Below are 18,055 nucleotides of genomic sequence, written 5' to 3' on the forward strand. Positions count from 1 at the left end.
CTATTGTGAACAATAAAATATATAATGCAGCTGTGAACATGGTATACAAATATCTATTTGAGTCCCTGCTTTCAATTCTTTGGGGTATATACCTGAAAGTGGAATTGCTGGATCTATGTTTAATTTTTTGAGGAACTGCCAAACTGTTTTTCACAGTGGCTGCACCATTTTACTTTCCCATCAGCAATGTACAAGGGTTCCAATTTTTCTACATTTTCACCAACACTTGTTATCTTCCATTTTTTAAGATAGCCAACCTAACAGGCGTGACATGGTGTCTCATCGGGCCTTTGTCCTACTAATGTTAAGAAAGCATTGTACGTGTCTTTTGTCCAACTGATTGATCCATAATACCCATGTTTTTTATATTTCAAGCATTTTCCAAAATGCATTCCATGGAACATAGGTCCTATTAGAGTCTTCTTTGGGGGCAAAAATGAGAGAGGGAGGCTCTGTGGTTAAATAAGTTGAGAAACAATGCAAATTGCAGCAAAGTCAGATCAAGTTTGTATATGACTTTGGCAAATTCGAGCCATGAGCATAAGATGGTATTCTGAATCTCCCCTTTCCTTGTTGGTCTCACCTCCTTCAAGTATCTCACCAAGCTGGGAGTGATTCTGTTATTTAAAGATGTGCACCTTTTTATACAAGTGGCCCATAAATTAAGCCAACTCTTCCATGCAGTGCTCAAAAAAATTTCATCTGTTACAACTTGGAGAAGAACTGGCTATATTGATGATGACGTGCGATAATGGGCTCTACCATGGCGCTTTCCTGAAGGGACTCTCAGTGTTGATTTTCACCAGACCCTGTTTTCAGTTTGAGCTGACTTTAGAAACTACTTCCCGGTAAGATGCAATTTTACTAGATATCCTCCCTTGAAGTTTGAAAGTATATCTTTTCAAGCCCCTGAAAAATCCTATAATAAAGAAACTCAATTAACATAGTTTAAACCAGGAGTTGGCAAACTGTCTCTGTGAAGCGCCAGATAGTAAATACTTTTGGCCTTGTGTCTCTGTCACAACTGTTCAGCTGTGCAGTTGCAGCTCCATAGCAACCAAAGACAATCTATAAATGAATGGATGTGGCTGTGTGCCAATAAAACTTTATTTACACAACCAGGCAGCAGGCTAGATATGGCTCGCAGGCAGTAGTTGTCTGACCCCTGGTTTAGACCAAAGTTTATTTAATTATGGTCCTTCCTTCATTTTTTTTAAACTAAAACCTATAGTAGACCTTTGGTTTATTTTTTTTTTTTAAACCTAATCTATGGGATGGCTTTTTTTTTTATTGGCACCTGGGCTAACAACTGTTGCCAATCTTTTTTTTTTCTCTGCTTTATCTCCCCGACCCCCCCCCCCCCCACCGCCCAGTACACAGTTATATATCTTAGTTGCAGGTCCTTCTAGTTGTGGGATGTGGGACGCCGCCTCAACGTGGCCTGACAAGCGGTGCCATGTCCGCGCCCAGGATCCGAACCCTGGGTTGCTGCAGCGGAGCGCGCGAACTTAACCACTCAGCCACAGAGCCAGCCCTGACCTTTGGATTCTTGAAATCAAAAATTAAAGGGCTTCAACTCTTCATGAGTGACACTGAAGGTTGATGGCATGTAGCAGGTTGTCACTTTTCTAGTACCCAGATTTTCATTACTGTGGCACCAGAACTAGTGATAGAGTGGGTGTTATGGACTGCGCTGTGTCCTCCTAAAATTCTTACGTTGATGCTCTAACCCTTAACAGCTCAGAATGTGACTCTTTTAAGATAGGGCTTTTGAAGAGGTGATTAAGTTAAAATGGTGTTGTTAGGGTGGGTCCTAATCCAATCTGACTACTGTCCTTATAAGAAGAGGAAATTTGGACACAGAGACACCGGAAATGTGCACACACCGAGAAAGGACCATGTGAAGAGGCAGCAAGAGGGTGGCTATCTGCAAGCCAAGGAGGGAGGCCTCAGGAGAAACCGACCCTTGGTGGCACCTTATAAGGCCACAAGACCAGCTGAGCTAGGGTGGCCGGGTATCGTGCCGAGAGCCCGAAGAAATGACCCGGCGACTACGAACGAGACATGTAGGTTTACCGGGACTGACTTACAGGGAGAGTATCCAGTGGTGGCCGGCTGGACGGAAGTGTGCACCCGCAGCTGCCCCCTAAGAGAAGCTTGCTTAAGTAGGCAGAGGAACAAAGGCTGCATGCTTGCCAAGGGGGATTATCCCTGTATGACCTACATTCCAAGGACCAGAGCCTCCCCGACTCCCTCCCCGAGACCCTGAGGGTCTTGGTGTCAATTATCCCAAGAGAAAGCAGCTGGGTTGGCCAAGCCCAGGACTGCTATCATCATGACTGTTGGCATGTAGCCCAGAGAAGAAGCTTTAAGGACACATAGCCGTTAAAGGGGCACGCTGGCTAATGCCCCTCCACACCTTGATCTTGGATTTCCAGCCTCCAGAACTGTGAGAAAATAAATGTCTGTTGTTGAAGTCTCCCATTGTGTGGTATTTTGTTACGCATCCCAAGCGGTGATCCCAATACAGTGGGTGATCATATCTCATTTACTCTAACTCATTGAGACCTTGACCTTCTTTGTTTATCCTCAGGTACCTAATATCACAAGTATCTTTACTTGAATTTTATGGGTGAAGTTCTATAATGTGCTCTAATTACATTTGCATATTTGGTATGTTCAGAGATTTTAAGACATATCCCACCCGCAGGTTGAGTCATTATAGAATATATTCCCATACTGCTCTTACCTCTTAGCTCTTCCTCTCTTTAGTCTCTTGACAAATACTGTCCACTCTGTTTCTATTCCTGAGCACTGGGCTTTTCAAACAGATGCATGTTTCCTTGGTTTATAGCGATGCTTACTGTAAGCAGGAAGTCAGTGTGCTTGGGGCTGTGGGATCAGAGAACTTACCAGATGTGTATAACTCAGACAACGTATCATATTTCCCTGACCCCGTTTCCTCATCTTTATGGTATACTACTATCTGTATTATAATTATATCTATAGTATGTCCTAGAAGCAGTAGTGGCAATGTGAGTGATGTGCCTGACACGCTGTGGCTTGGAGTGGGTGCTCAATAAATGGTAGCTTTTCTAGACAATCAGGAAGTATCTGTTTATTTCTCTTTTCTTCCCTTGTGATCTGAACTGACAGCTGTTAACACAGCTAAAGAAGTAAGAGACTTAACTAGCTCCTTACACAGGATGCTAGACGCTGCTTATTATATCCTTATTTCCAAGGCTTCACCTCTCAAGGAACTTTTGTTGCCTGGTGGGCATGTGACAGTTATAGGGAGATGGTTCGATAAGCAGAAAATATGCTGAGTCGTTCCACTCCCAGGTCTCCCTCTTTGTAAGTCACTTTCTGTCTCTCTGAGCCTCATTTCTCTTATCTGTAAAGTGGGGGCTTGAACTACAACAAACCTCTAGTGTATTCTTTCTAAGCCCAATGTTTTACCTAAAAGTCATCGGCACCAAGGGGATGACTGGGTGTGAGAGGTCCCCATCCTGATTTAGAACTCCCCAAACCATAACCCCATCCTCAGGACTACACTCTAGCAACATTTGATTTCACTATTTAGATTTAATTTTGTTATCATTTTAATGTTTAGTTTCAAACACCTAACATAAAATTAGCCTCTTATTAGCTTTAAGAGTTCAAAGATAAGTGAACTATTTTGTTCCTAAAACCCTCTATTTTCATTCTAAAAGGCTACTGAAAAATATTGCCTACAAGAAGCTCCCCACCTACACATGCTCTCATTGTAGTTGAGCCCTTTGACTATCTAGTTCCTGTTAGAAAAGATGAATTTGTCATATGGCATCAGTTAGGAGAGTGGGAGCAACAGCGCGTGTGAACAAATCCTACTGAGTTCTTTCTGCTTCCTGCCGCCATCTTCCACCTCACGCCTGCGCCCACATCAGGGAAGCGTCGAGGGCCAGATGGGATGGGAGGTGCAGTGGGGATGGCGTCACAGTAGTTTCATTTAACCTCACGGCAGAACAATGAATACCACATCTGCTGCTTCCACCCTCTTCTTCTTGTCCAGTTTTTATACACTTGTGTGTGTGAAACAGTTTGGGCCCACAGTTGACAAGGGGAAATGTGTTTCTGACTTAAGGAGAGCTTCTGGGGAAAAGCTGTTTCCTTTTCTTTTATGGGGAGAATGACAAATACATATAAATGACTATCTTATGGTGCAATATACACACTAAATTTCATCAGTATTCATGACATGCATTTCATTCTCTCCACAACTGACATCTGTTAAAAACGAGATTTGGGAGTGCCATCCTGGTTTCGGTAGTTCTGAAACATGGATTCTAAGGTGATGTTTTATTGATTTCTCCCACTTTGACAGCCCTGATTTTACAATTGACCGTGGATAACTTTTAGCGCTTCAGAATCTCCTCCTACAGAGACAGTAGAAGTCTAACACCATTTATTCCATGAAAGGCATTATGTAAGAAGCCAGATCAGTATGAAATCTTTAGCTATTAAAGAGAATAGCCTCAATTTCATTTGTATTTTGAGAGAGCACTATTCTAAATCTTATCTAATTAGGTGAATTTCTTAAACTGTGATTAAACTATAGCCAGCCAGGGGAAATTTAGAAATAAATTAGAAGTGTCACTGACTTGAGATTTCTAGTTCTTTCCTATGCATCTACAGAAATTAAGGAGCTTCTCTCTTCCGTGTTACAGGCTTTGATGAAAAATCCAGAAGAAAGAATGTGTGAAAGAAAAAGATGACGGCTGTGCATGGCAAACAAAATCCAAAGATTAACGCAGTGAAAACAAAAGGAAGGTGATATAATACTTACTAGTTAAAGGTAAGTGGACGTCTCTGGAAACGCTGACCTCTGCTATGTTAGAGCAGGAAAGTGACTTCATGCATGTTCGTGTGTGAGTTCACATAGACTTGTCAAGTGGGGATAGGAGATGAGATGATGTATGATACGATCTACCAGCAAAATATTTATGTTGCTGACAATGAAGTAGAAAACTAGTACATACAATTAGTCCCCCACTCTCAAATAAAAGGTAAATGCCCAAAAGTTGAATAATAGATTTTATAAAGGGGTTCTCTTCCCAGAGAGCAGAACCAACAAAAAACAAAATAAAAAATGTACTAACTGTACTGTGTGGTACACACATTTCCTACAATATATTTCCAATACTTTATACACACATTTGTAAAATTATTTTCTTTTTATTCACAGTTAAACACTTGACCAGCTTAAGTCCAGTGAACAACTGAGCAAGCTAACTGTTGATTATCTTTATACATGCAATGATTTTCATCCTTAGCTTAGTAGTAGTAAAGGTGTGCTTTGTATCTTTAGTATCAATACTTTGGAATTTTTTTCCATTTTCCACTGCTTTTTAGAATATAATAAGGGGGAAGGGGGCGGCCCCGTGGCCGAGTCGTTAAGTTTGCACGCTCCGCTTTGGTGGCCCAGGGTTTCACCTGTTCCGATCCTGGGCACGGACCTGGCACGGCTCCTCAGGCCATGCTGAGGCGGCGTCCCACATGTCACAACTAGAAGGACTTACAACTAGAATATACAACTATGTACAGGGGGCTTTGGGGAGAAGAAGAAAAAAAAAGAAAGAAGATTAGAAGATTAGCAACAGGTGTTAGCTCAGGTGCTGATCCTTAAAAAAAAAAGAATATAATAAGGGGGGAAATGATATATTTCAATGGTTGCCCAAGCATTGCCATAATGATGGTAATGTGCCAGGCATGTGGGCAGCACTATCATATGATATCTCAAGATGTTTTGTTAAGTGATCTCAGAAGTTCACATTTGACAGGCGAAGGTGGTTTGAAGGGTATTGATGTACAGTGTGCAAAAGTGTGAATTGTGCACAAGTAGAATGTACAACAGTTTACACAGCATTTACACAGACTTCTCAGAAGGCTTCCTCAAGTGAAAGAAATGATAGAATTGCAACTTCCGCATGCCACCCCCTGCTGGAGGGGACCGTATGTAGCAGTCAAGGCCATGGACTGGAGATTCTTGCTCTTCCAACTACCACTTATATGACTGCGGTCAAAATGGTTAATGTTCCTTTGCCTCAGTTTCCTTGAGTAGGTGAGATGAATAGGTGAGATTAATTAATATATACAAAGCACTTGGAAGAATGCCAAGCACATAAAGAGTGCTCAGTAATTATTAGCTGGTTTTATCTTTGAGTGAAGTCAAGTATATTTCAGGGATGGAAACTTCAGTTTATTTTTTGGGGAGTAGAAATATGGAAGAACCCCAAAAATACTGGGGAAGTGGACGGTAATATTTCTAACCCTGGGCTTATCTGCACTGTCCAAGTGGCTGGCACAGGAACCCATGGGCACCAGGCAGAGGTAAAAGAAAGTTCCAGGGGACTCAGTGCATTTCTCAGACTCTTAACCAATTTAGGGACTTAGAGAAGTATTGAGAATATAGACTTAAATGATGCAGGATCTTAAATTACAAATCAGATCATCTCACACTCTTTGCTATAATCTGTAAGGTTTGGTGTGACCTGGTCCTAGCCATTTTCTCCAGCCTCACCCCTTCAGCTCTCCATGCTCACTCTGACCTCCTTCCAGACCCTCTGCATCACACCGGCTCTTTTCCACTTGGAACCTTTGTACCCTCTACCCGTGCAGCCTGGGCGTTCTCCCTCCCTTGTGCCTGACTCCTTTGCCTTTTCCTTCCAATCTCAGACTGGAGTTTCTCTGGCTTCTGTATTAAAGAGCAGCCCCCTTTGTGACATCTTCAAAAAATATCTCCCTTACTGACATTCTCATCAACAGTAACTGAGAGCCTTTTTGTCCATATCCTTGCAACAAAGAGTGTTCAAAATTTTTTGTCCTTGCTGGTCTGACCAGTGATGAGTTTGGTTATTTAAAGTAGGTATAAGAGAGGAGGCATAGATATGCAGTGAGGGCAGAAGTTATTCATTAGCTCATCTTCAGAGCCTGTTTCCTCTATAGCACTCGTTACTATTGGGAATTCTTTTCTTGATTTGTCTCTTCAGTTATTTTTCACCTACCTTCCTTACGGGTATGTTAGTGCCATGAGGCCTGGGACAGTCTTTGTCTTTTCCCACTAACATTCTGGGATCCTGGTCCAGCAACTGCCGTATATGAGGCACTTGATCAACATTTTGGGAGTGAAAGAATGAATGAGAAACACAGGTTCCTTGTCCTCTGGAGCTGAGGTCTTGTAGTTGAGATAGACGATTGCTTTACAGCGCTGGAGGTTCCGAAATAGAGAGGAGTGGATCAATGGGTCTCACAAAAAATTTACTCATGTAGACAGGAGCGATATTCAAAATACTAACAAATAAGGATCCACTTGCATGGACCTCGGCCATAGTGCTGGGCAGTGTTTACTCTTCGGTTACTGGATTGTGGGGAGGTGGCGTGGGGTTCGAGGGTAGGGTCAGGGCAGTGATTAACTGCCAACCACTATGGAGGAACTTCAGTATTTTAACATGAAGCACAGCTGCTGGAGTGCATTCCTACTGATTATCAGCCCTGATTACAGTAACAAGCGGAAGCCCTCTGGTCCTGCTTGTACTGGGATCTTGTTCTTTGCCTTGAATCCATATGAAGAGTCATCCAGATAAGGCTGGAGGACTCTGGCACCCTCACATTCTACCCCTGAGCACTCTCTGTCCTCATTGCATACTTGCACATCCCCTCCATACCTGCCCTAAATAACCAAGGTCATCACCTGTCAGACTAGTCAGGACGAAAGAAAGTCTAAATACTCCTCGTAGGAAGCTTATGGACGAAAAGGCTCTCATAGACGCTGTTGATGAAAATGCCAATAGAGGCAATATTTTTGGAAGCTAACTTGGCAGTATTTATTAAAGTGTTAAATGCACATTCCTGTTGACCAGGCAATAGAACTTTTAGGAGTTTATCTTCCAGACAAAATGGTACAAATACAAAAGCATGTATTCACAAATATGTTCACTCTAGCACTGTTTTAACAGCAAAAATGTGGCTGCAGTTTATATATCTACTAATAGAAGAGTAGTAAATAAATGATGGTACTTCCATCTAGTAGAATACCATGTGGCCTGTAAAAAGCGTTAGGATAGACCTCTAAAATATATTAAGGGAAAGGGAAAAAGCTGATGAAATTTTGTATGTTATGATCACATTTGTTAAAAGCAAATGACCAAAACCCAAGTGTCCATCAACAGATGAATGGATAAGCAAAATTTGGTGTACAGTGGAATATTACTCAGTCATAACAAAGAATGAAGTTCTGATACCTGCTACAACACGGATGAACCTTGAAAATATTATGCTAATGACACAAATATTGTATGAAATATTTGACGCAAAAATATTGTATATCTCGAATATGTATGAATTATCTAGATATATGATACATCTAGAAATTTCTAGAATACCTTTATATGAAATATCTAAAGTAGGCAAATGTAGAGAGACAGAAAGTAGATTGGAGAGTACCAGGAGCTGGAATGAGGGAGGAACGGGAGTTACTGATTAATGGGTACTGTTTGGAGTGATGAAAAAGTTTTGCAAATAGATAGTGGTGATGGCTGTACCACGTTGTGAATGTAATTAATGCCACTGAATTGTACACTTAGAAATGGTCAAAATTGTGGGGCCGGCCCAGGGGTGTAGTGGTTAAGTTTGCACACTTCACTTCAGCGGCCAGGGGTTCGCAGGTTCGGATCCCGGGCACAGACGTAGCACCATTCGTCAAGCCACGCTGTGGCAGCATCCCACATAAAATAGAGGAAGATGGGCACAGATGTTAGCTCAGGGCTGATCTTCCCCACCAAAAATAAAGGTTAAAATTGAATATTTTATGTCATATATATTTTACCACAATTTTTCAAAACAAAACTTTAAAGAAAAAGCAAATGAACAGACAAAAAATAAAAGCAGGAAAACCCGTGCATGTGTGCCCACGCAGACCAGATAGTCTGGAAAGATACCTTCAAAGTGTCAACAGTGATATGTCTGACAGATGAAATTAGGGCAAGAGCAGGAGAGAAGTATATTTGTCATGTATACTTGTGTAGTTTTTGCATTCTTCACAGTGAGCGTATATTTTGTAATTTTTTAAATTGAAGGTTTTTTTTTAAGTCATCCTGATCTGGTGTAAAACTTTGGAGTTGGTACAATTTTCTAGCTTGTGCAACTAAAAGAATCCGGAAAGATCTGTTTGCACTTAAACTTGCTCATGTCTAACATCCCCGTGCAATGTTTAACCTGAAGTGAGAATTTAATTATAGTTTAAAACATAAAACAGTTTTTCTTTTTTTAGATTAAATTACATCTTGTGCAAAAACAGTCTTGCGCTATAGAAAGAGTTTGGTCTCATCCCTCCTCAGTGAAGACTGACTCCTCTTTCTAGTAATTTACTGCAAAGCAAGATGCTTCTATTTGTAGTCTTATATCCCTTTCTTTGGTATAAAGTAGTTAAGGCATGTTACTTATAAAAAAATGAGCCACAATATCGGAAAACCTAGAAACCTTTATGCATAATCAGAGATTTTTTTAAAACCCTGATAAAGTTGCAGGGAAAAAATCCCCATTTTAATGGGTTACCCATTTTATAAAAAGTTTAAACCTTATAATGTGGCCATAAGTTTGTGTAAGTAAAGAGAAAGCATGGAAGGATATGCAACACCAGGCCATCCATATTGGTAACCTCAAGGAGGTTATCTGATAGATGGCATCAGATGAAAGGAGATTGTTTCCATTTTTTCTGTAACTGTGTATTGTTGAATTGCTGTGTTATTGAATTGTTACAATTAAGGACTTTTGTTAATAGCTTTATTGAGGTATAGCTGATCTACAATAAACTGCACATATTTAAAGTGTACAATTTGATAAGTTTTGACATGTGTATACACCCAAGAAACCATCACCAAAATCAAGATAATGAAAACATCTATCACAGGGGCCGGCCCGGTGGCGTAGTGTTTGGGTTTGCATGCTCCGCTTCAGTGGCCCAGGTTTTGCAGGTTCGGATCCCAGGCGCAGACCTATGCACTGCTCATCAAGCCATGCTGTGGTGCCATCCCATATACAGAGTAGAAGAGGACTGGAACTGACGTTAGCTCAGGACCATCTTCCTCAAGCAAAAAGAGGAAGATTGGCAACAGATGTTAACTCAGGGCCAATCTTCCTCACAAAAAAGAGCAAAAACAAAACCAAAAAATATCCATCATTCCCAAAAGTTTCCCTGGGCCCCTTTGTGATGCCTCCCTCCTACCCCGCCCAGCCCTTTTCCTGCCCCAGGCAAGCCCTGATCTTGCTTCTGTCACTATACATCAATTTGCATTTTCTGCAATTTTATATAAATGGAATCATACAGTACATACTCTTTTTGTCTGGCATCTTTCACTCAGGGTTTATATGAATAAACCGTGTTTGTTTCTCTACTCACCTGTGATGGACATTTGCGTTGTTTCCAGTTTTTCATGTTATGAATAGTGCTACTGTGAAGATTCATGTACGAGTCTTCATAGAGACATATGCTTTCATTGCTGTTGGGCTAATACCTAGGAGTGGAATGGCTGGATCATATGGTAGGTGTATGTTTAACTTTTTAAGAAATTGCCAAACAGTTTTCCAAAGTGGCTGTATCGTTTTACATTCCCCCAGCACTGCATGGATTTCCAGTTCCTCCACATCCTTGTCAATATGATCAGTCTTTCATTTTATCCATTCTAATAGGTATGTAGTAGTAACTCATTGTGCTTTATCTTGCATTTCTCTGATAACAAATAATGTTGAATATCTTTTCATGTTCCCATTTGCCGTCTGTATATCTTCTCTGTGAATTGTCTGACCCAATTTTTTGTGCGTTTTTCATGGGTTGTTTGTCTTCTTGTTGAGTTTTGAGAGTTCTTTATATATTCTGGATACAAGTCCTTTATCAGATGTAAACTTTGCAAATATTTTCCCCCAGCTGCTAGCTTGTTTTCTGTAGGGGAGGAGGACATTTCCTCTCCCCAAATGGGGGTTCGTCTGGCTGGAGAACGAATTAAATTCACATGAGACAGAATAGCAAGAGAAAATTAAACAAAGCTTTAATGAGGAACCATGGCCCGGGGCCTTTCTTCCCAAAGGAAGAAAGGGCACCGAAGAAGTGGGGTGCAGACAGTGGTTGTATACCCCCAAACGGGGTGTTTCACATGTGATTGAAATGTCCCTCCCACAATAGTCACAAGATTGCCCCGTCAGCACAGTGCTTGATGGACACAGCAGGTAGTGGTCTGCTGTCTCGGAGGGCTAGCCGGAGGCAAGTCGATTGTCTGGAGCTGGGCGGTCACAGGTGAGCTCAGCAATCAGTTCCTAGCCTAAAGAAAGATGCTTAATCTTTAAGGAATGCCAACGTTGGGAGGGGGAGGGAAGTCAGTTACAGGAGGTTACCAGACTAGCACAATAAAATGCAGATTTTATGTCCTTGCCTTTGGTATTGATTAAGAGTTTTTAGAGAGAAGGTCATCTCCTTTCTTCTTCCTGGTACAGAGAGGGAGGCACCTTTTACAGATAGAGATTTACCTTACAAATGTAAACATGTCCTAACAAAGGGCAAGTTCCATTCCTCAGAGCCTCCTTCCCTGTCCCAGTTTATCAAAAGCAATCAACCTCAAATAATCCTGATGCCAAAGAGACATATCTTGGGGTGGCCAATTTCAGGTCCCCACATTTCTCTTTTTCTCAACAATGTCTTTCAAAGAGCGGAAGTTTTTAATGTGTTTAACTTGTTTTAATTTGATCTATTACAAAGTGAGGGATATTTTAAAATATTTGTCAGCCACCCTAGGAATTCTTACGTTTAGATATCCACCCCACATGATACCAAGCATATTAAAATGTACATACATAGGGGCTGGCACCTTGGCTGAGTGGTTAAGTTGGCGCGCTCCAGGCTTTTGCGGGTTCGGATCCTGGGGATGGACATGGCACCACTCATCAGGCCATGCTGAGGCAGCATCCCACGTAGCACAATTAGAAGGACCTACAACTAGAATATACAACTATGTACTGGGAGGCTTTGGGGAGAAGAAGAAGAAGAATAAAAAAAAAGAAGATTGGCAACGGATGTTAGCTCAGGTGCCAATCTTTAAAATGTACATATATTCCACATTAAAAATAATTTCTTACACTATACATTTTTTAAAGACCCTATAATTTTGTTGTTCAAATTGTTTGTTATAAGGAACTTATTTCATTTATTATTGACTATAATTTTTCAGGACTCATCATGCATTCTTGGTGATTCATGCCGAGTAAAAACTCTTACCTAAAAATCATTTTAAAACATAATGCGATTTAACGAATACTACACTTATCAAATAATGAAGTTGACAATATGTTAACTTTTGTAAACATTAAGTTAAATATTTATTACTTTAGATTGGGCAGTGTTCTTTTCGTATTTAGAAGCCAGCAAGTTGGTTGCTTGTTTTTTAGCTCTAAATAATTTTTTGAGTCTGCTGAGAAACATGTAGCTTCTAGACTTTGGATACAACAGTTGGTTAAAATACATTTAAGGTAAAATATACTAATTAATAAACTAAAAAGGAAACACAATAGTTTAAACATCTTTCCGGGCATTTAATAGACAGTCATTAGGTATAAGTAACAGGATTTGGAACAGATACTGGGAGACTGGCCGGCGTTTATAACATTAAGTGTTGAGGAATTTAATGTGTTTCTGCTGGTGCCTAAATTTCCTGCTGAAGTTTGATTGAAACAAACAAACTTTCCTTAGGCTCTGAGGTCTCACAACATTATGGCTTTTATTTTTAAATTTTTCTTATTTTTAAAATTGTTTTTTTGTTTCAAAATTAATGCCTAACTTTGGAAAATATTCAAACTAAGAGTATTTTGTGATGTTGAAAATTTAAAGCTGTCATTACCCACTCCTGTAAGTTAACTGTTAAACATTTCTTTGGTTAAAATAAATAGAAAGACAACAGACATATGTCCTTTTTTCCTTTAAAAGGAAGGAATGACTGTAAAGGCATCAAAGATGCATGAATACAGGAAAATCTAAATGTCAAATGAGTGCTAGAGATTAAAGTGTGTGCTCCTCTATGGAAGTCTGCTTGAAAACCACTGTGAAATGTTAAGTGCTCAGCATCACTAATCATTAGGAAAATGCAAATCAAAACCACAATGAGATACCACTTCACATCCATTAGGATGGCTATTTATATATAAAAAAGTGTTGATGAGGCTGTGGAGAAATTGTAATTCTTGTATAAGCTTGGTGGGAATGTAAAATGGTGCAGACGCTGTGGAAAACAGTATGGCGATTCCTTAAAAAAATTAAATAGAATCACCATACGATTCACCAGTTCCGCTTCTGGTTATATACCCAGAAGAATTGAAAGCAGAGACCTCAACAGATATTTGTGTCCCAATGTTCTTAGCAGCACTATTCCCAACAGCTCAAGCATCCAATGGCAGATGAGTGGATAAACAAAATGTAGTATATGCATACACTGGAATATTATTTACCTTTAAAAAGGAATGAAATATTGATGAACCTTGAAGACACTATGCTAAGTGAAATAAGCCAGACAGAAAAGGACAAATATGGTGTCATTCTACTTATATGAGGTACCCAGAATAGTCAAATTCAGAGGCAGAAAGTACACTGGAGGTTGCTAAGGGCTGAGAGGAGGGAGAAATGGGGAGATTCTGTGTAATGGATACAGAGTGTCAGTTTGGGAAGATGAAAATGTTTGGGAGATGAATGGTGGTGATGGCTGCACAACAATGTGAATGTACTTAATGCCGCTTTAAAAGGTTAAAATGGCGAATTTTATGTTATGTATATTTTACCACAGTTTTTTTTATTAAGGTTATGATAGTTAACAACCTTGTGAAATTACAGTTGTACATCATTATTAGTCATGTTGTAGATACTCCACTTCACCCCTAGTGCCCTCCCCCCACCCCCCTTTCCCCTGGCAACCACCGATCAGTTCTCTTTGTCCATATGTTAACTACCACCTATGAGTGGAGTCATACAGAGTTTTAAAAAAATATTAAAAAGAGGAAAAAATCCCAAGTGTTTCCAAATAAACAAAGGTAATAGTTTAAAATATCACCCTAATACATTTTAGTGATAGCCAAAATTTCTTAATGCCATCATGGCCTAAACCAAAAGTACAATATTTTTAAAAGGAAAAAAAAATTCTATTATTTTTCTTTTCAATGATGCCTCATACTTCTGACTTCAGTAGTGCAAATTCAGAAACAGCAAATTACTAGCCAACTGCCAGGCAGTCTTTTAAGACTTTACATGTATTAACCCACTTAATCCTCAACAGAACTAGGAAATACTGTTACTTTCATTTCACAGATGAGGACATTGAGAACAGAGAGGTTATGTCTTGTTCCCAAGGTTACACAGCTGCTGAGAGGCAGAGCTGGTGGTCAAACACTGGAAATATGGCTCCCGAGCCCACAGCACTCTGAGCCACTAAGTTTTTGTACTTCCTGACTCTGAAGAGCATTAGTATTAAGAGAGCTGTCTATAAACTGTGATCATTTCTAGGATTTCTACTGGACAGTTATAACTGAAAAGCTTGACTGTATTGATATCCTGTTAGCTTCTCTCAGTAGCGGCCTGTGACCTGAACCATATAAATAATTTGTCTCCAGCTGGAAATTACTCTTTAACATTTACCCAGCTTTTTACGAATGCCAGTCGTAAAGGAGACACAAGGGAATGCTCCGCATAAAAATGTAGATTTTCTAGATCTTCTCACAGAAAAGGTCTGGAAAGGAAATCTCCATATTGGAAAGAGAAAATATGACCTCATGGTCTTTCCTTCCCCCAAAATTCATGTCTCCTAAAATGTTAGATTAATTAAAAAAAGAAAAAGATTTATGTCTATGGTCAAATAAATTTAGGAAACACTGAATTAAAAGAAGTTAGTTTCTTCACTGCAGGATGTCTTATGGACTTAACGTACTAATAATACTGTGAATTGCCAAGAAAGGGATATAATATATATATTAAATAATATATAAGTATATGTTTTATACCATAAAGTTGTTTTCCAGAGTTATTTTACCACAGAGTACTTCTCCTGTGGAAATTCATGAAGGGTTGTGCTCCCTGGAACACTTTTGGGAATCTCGTACTACGGATTTTCCAGATGTACCACCAGGGGGCAGTGTCGTGCCCCCTTTATATTCTGACTTAAACATTGACCCAAACTTTCTTTATTTCCCCTCAGCACGCCTGAGACAGGCTGACATTTTCAAGCAGACTTGGCTAGAAACTTTCAAGGGATGATGGAAAGAAATAAGAAAAATAAGAAGCCCTGTAAAGAGTCACAATTCCAAAATCTGTGAGGCCGAGCAGAAGGAATAGCAAATCTGCCAAGCTCTCGGACCAGCACAGAAGGCAACTTCTCAGCCATATTGCTTGGCTTTTTTGCCTCTCCTGTTTTCTGTCATCTCGGCCCCCAGAGCATCTGTGGGCTTATCTTATCACAACTGAGGATGAATCTCACAGACCCTTCTGTTTTCACGGCTCAGATTCTGTTCTGTCTAAATTTCCCAGATCTGCACTGTGATCTTGTCTCTCAGTCCTGGTTGGCAACTCTGAGCTACCTCTGTGGTGGTGAGCAGACAGGGCGGTCCTGTGAATGTTCTAGTCCTGATTAAATATGCAATAAATGTGCTGCCCTCACTTCCTGTGCCAGGGCAGACATTATTAATCAACACAGCATGCTTTCTTTGTAGAACTCAGAACCCATCTCATAATCCTTCCTGACACTGGGCTCCGGGCAGGCATTACCAATAGATGGCTATTAATGTGAGTGGGGAAATTCTCTCATGCACTCCTAGGGTATAAATTCCACCCGTCTCTAGAACCTTCTGTGGTGACTTTCACAGATGATTTTAATCTCCCTCATCCTCTACCCAAAACACACACAGACCAGATACACACACACACAGGCTTTAAACAGTCTTCATTTAGATCCACAATAATGAAAGTCCCCGTTATAGCCATGTCATCTTCTTATCCATCCCTTCTGATAGCACACTGTACAGGGGCTGCGCCTAATTGGAAGAGGGGGCTGTTACATCCCAGCATGTGCTGGAGGCTCCAAACTTGGCCCATTCCGTTCTTTAACTTCTGATGGTTATTGGTATCATGTGGCACATGCCCCATTTTAATTAGCGTGTCCTTCGCGTTGCTTTTGTATGAGCTGATCAGGAAGTAGCCTGTGCTCTTTGCCAAACTTTAGCAAAAGCTGTATCAGGGATAAGAAACCCTAACCAACTATGGTAGGCTTAGAAACTAATTATCATCTGATGGGTGTTTTTTTTTAATGCTGAAGGTTTATTTTAATAAACTTAATATTTTTATTGAATGCATTATATTTAATTTATATTAATATGTAAACTTCATTAATAATTTAATAAAGGAGGCAGTGGAGTGTAGTCATTAAGTGTGGCCACTGGAATTAGATGAGGTTCAGCTCTTTGCTCTGCCACTAACTTGCTTTGCAGCCTTTGGTGAGTTACTACTCAGCCCCTCCAAGCCTTCTGAAAAATAAAGATAATACTAATACTTATCTCGTTTCATTTATAAAATAAACATTATTGTGCATCTATTTTGTACCAAGTATTAAACATCATTGGGAGGATTGAATGGAATCGGGCGTTCAATTCACCTAGCACTGGAATGATACTATTGTTATTCCTCTCTTAAAGTACTCTTACATTTCAGCTGAAGCCATCGTGAAAGGTGGGGACAAAAGAAGGCCATACGTGTTCTTGAATTCCAGATCCATCAGACGTGAGATTTAGGTGGTGGAGCAACAGAGGCAATATTTCATTTTAAATTGCGCATTGGAGGTGAACTTTCCCCAGTGGCCAGTGGGGGGTGCTGTGTGAACAGAATATCTGCTTCCAAAGCTGGCTTCAGGTGCCAGTGTCGCTCTTCCCCTCAGGGGAGTGTGACCGAAAATGATGAGCAGCAAGTTCAACTTTGCCGTTAATTCTCTAGCTTCTGTTTCCTGTTAAATTTAACTCCATCCATATTCTTATGGCAGCAGAATTGATTAACATTTATGAAATGTCATCGCCGAGCAATACGCTTCTGAAATGAAAAAGATGTGCTTGAGGACTTTACAACGTAAGGAGGAGGTGACACTGAGACGTTGGTGATTGTTAAGAAAGCATCATGGGGATACTATAAATGAGAAATTAGTGAAGAAAAGAATAACACTATGAAAAACTGTGAAAGACAAGGAAATCTTTTAAGCTCTGGCACGTCTCCCACCTTCCTGTTGGCTTAAGTCACAGTGGAAGGGAGGGGGATGGGGCAAAAGGTAGTAAAGACAGAAGCCAGGGGCAGGGAGACACCAAGGCTGCTATGCTCCAAAGTCCTGAGTACGAAAAGGTAAAGTTAAAATCAACAGCGTCTGTGACTTTTTATATTGCTTCTATTAAATTTGTGATTTAAAATCTTACATTCATTCTTTCAGCCCTTTGACTTGAAATTAGCTTCAGAAAATATCCCAGTCCACCTAAGCAAATTTCACATTCATGTTTTCAGTTTCAAAGCTTGCTTTTATTTCAACTATGAATTTTCATACTGGGATTTAAGGCAGTCAGCATACGTCTTACATCGGTTCATTTGTCTTACAAGAATAATTCAGCTTCTGGCAATTTGATAAGAGAAAAATTGTATATAATTCATTTAATGTGTATTTTTGATTATCAGTGAAGTCAGGGCTTTTTCTTCTATTTATTATATAAGAATACATAATATATAATATATTAATATATTAAATATATTTTCTTACATTTGTATTTCTTATGAAAACTGCCTGTTCCTTTCTTTGTCTATTGATTTGTTTATTACATTAATAAATTAAGAAAGAAAGAATTGATTCAGAGGTGAGACCAAAGTACAAGTCATGTGTCTTAATAATATAGTCCCGATTGAAAAGTGACTCCAAATAATTGCAGAACGTGCATTTTCAGCTTCTGCTCAATCTTTGTAGTTGAGGTAGTG

The 18,055-nt window shown here is 39.9% G+C and overlaps 1 protein-coding gene across 3 annotated transcripts in view; it reads left to right on the forward strand.

Annotated features, from left to right (window-relative positions):
* The window catches only part of FRMD4B (FERM domain containing 4B), a 307,937-nt gene that overhangs the window by 88,629 nt on the left and 201,253 nt on the right, over positions 1 to 18,055 (forward strand). For all 3 annotated transcript variants that reach the window (XM_070576838.1, XM_070576836.1, XM_070576837.1), the window contains exon 2: positions 4,707 to 4,834. The gene's annotated coding sequence lies outside the window, so the exon portion shown is untranslated. The remainder of the gene's footprint in view (positions 1 to 4,706; positions 4,835 to 18,055) is intronic.

This window comes from Equus przewalskii, chromosome 15, assembly GCF_037783145.1.
Source record: "Equus przewalskii isolate Varuska chromosome 15, EquPr2, whole genome shotgun sequence".
Classification (NCBI taxonomy): domain Eukaryota; kingdom Metazoa; phylum Chordata; class Mammalia; order Perissodactyla; family Equidae; genus Equus; species Equus przewalskii.